This window comes from Kryptolebias marmoratus, linkage group LG23 (genome assembly GCF_001649575.2).
Source record: "Kryptolebias marmoratus isolate JLee-2015 linkage group LG23, ASM164957v2, whole genome shotgun sequence".
NCBI lineage: Eukaryota > Metazoa > Chordata > Actinopteri > Cyprinodontiformes > Rivulidae > Kryptolebias > Kryptolebias marmoratus.
In genome coordinates, this window is record NC_051452.1 from 4,560,928 (window position 1) to 4,562,735 (window position 1,808).

General features: G+C 49.1%; 1 long non-coding RNA gene across 1 annotated transcript; it reads left to right on the plus strand.

The window, feature by feature from the left end:
- Positions 1-328: 328 nt before the first annotated feature.
- Positions 329-1,429, plus strand: LOC108229083. The gene is made up of 2 exons (XR_001808259.3): positions 329-540; positions 1,236-1,429. It is a non-coding gene; the product is annotated as an uncharacterized LOC108229083 (long non-coding RNA).
- The last annotated feature ends 379 nt before the right edge of the window (positions 1,430-1,808 follow it).

The window sequence follows — 1,808 nt, forward strand, 5'->3', positions numbered from 1 at the left end:
TGGATAAAATATTTTAAAGTAATTTAAAACCTTGATTCTGAATCATCTGTTTTTTGTTGTTATCATTTATTCTTTTTCTTCATCAATAATGTTAAAATACTACAACAAATAAATCAACTAAAACAAAAATAAGCATACAAACCTTTTTAAAAACATATTGTTACTTGTACATATTGTTTAATGTTTTTTGTTTTAGTTAAATTAAAAGATAATTCTTTCTTTAAAGCGTTTTATTCAAATAATTTCACGACTTTAAAACATTGAGCCTGATGTTTCTGTCGTGACCACTAGAGGGCGTTCAGGAAACATGAGCAACAACAGCTGAAGTAAACTTGAACTTTCAGAATAAGACTTCCTGTTGTCCCCCTGCAGGATGTGATGGTCCGTAACGACAGCCCCTGTGGGACCACCATCGGACCCATCCTGGCGGCCCGTCTTGGTATTCCGGTGGCGGACATCGGCGGTCCGCAGCTGTCCATGCACTCCATCCGGGAGATGTGCTGCACCTCCAGCGTGCTGCAGAGCACCACCCTCTTCAAGGTGACCGCACCCAAACCTGCTGATAGGTTTATATTTACTCAGTTTGTCAGGGGGAGGGGCCTCCATTTCATGTTTAGGGAGGAGCCAGGGCTGGACCACCAGGTGCTCCCTGGTGAGCTCCTCCCCCCCAGACCTGGATCCAGGATGGTCCCCTGGTCCCCCAAAGTCAGGTCCCTCTTAGTCTGACCCCTCCCCTCAGATCCAGGAGGCTTTGGTTCCGGTCGGGGACCAGTGGACCAGATCTTCACCCTGGCAGGGATTCTAGGGGGTCATGGGAGTTCTACCCTCCAGTCTACATGAGTTGATGTGGAGAAGGCTTCTGACCGTGTCCCCCGAGGCCTTCTGTGGGGGGTCCCGGGGTTCCTGTAGAGTACAGGTGTCAAACTCTGCTCTCCTGCATGTTTTAAATGCTCCTGGAGAACCTGATGATTGGGTGAGGAGGTGATTAAACCGTCTGAATCAGGTGTGTTGGAGCAGGAACTCCTAAAACCTCCAGGACAGCGGCCCTCGAGGCCTGGAGTCTGACACCCCTGCTGTAGAACCAAAGGAAGACCTGTGTCCACGTCCTGAGCTCGCCCTCAGAGGGGGTTGGACTCGTCCAGGCTGTCCCTGTCCCTGTCCCTGTCTCTGCCTCAGATCTTCTTGAACTTCCTGTCTGCTGTGTTTTAACCCTTCGTGTCTGCTTCCTCCTGCAGGGCTTCTTCGAGTTCTTTCCAGCCGTCAGGAGCTCGCTGGTCGTGGACTGACGCTCATCCCAGGAAAACTCAACAAAAACTGATTTATTCATCTTCAGTCTTCTTGTTTTTGCTGTGAATGAAAATAAAAACTGACAAGAAAAGATAAATATCTTAGAATGGCTGATTTAGAGAATAAAGTGGTGAAAATCCTGGTCCTGAGTGGTTGGCTTCTTGTCTCTGCAGGTTGGGATGGGTTTAAAAACCGCAGCAGCTGCAGGGCTTTAATTAAACTAAAACATCTTCTGCTGCTCTGCCAGGAGTCCGGGTGGGTTCTGGCTCTGACGGGTCGGCTGAGAGCCACGTCCTGTCTTCAGAGGGGGGGAGGGTGTGTGATGGGATGTCCTGAAAGGAGACGCACTGAGGTCATTCATGTTAAACCACATCAGCAGATCCATGCTGGATCAGGACTGAGCTCACGCCTTTGTCTTTCTGTCAGTTTTGGTTTTGCTCAGGTCCTGCTCAGGTTCTGTTCAGGTCCTGCTCAGGTCCTGCTCAGGTTCTGTTCAGGTCCTGCTCAGGTCCTGCTCAGGT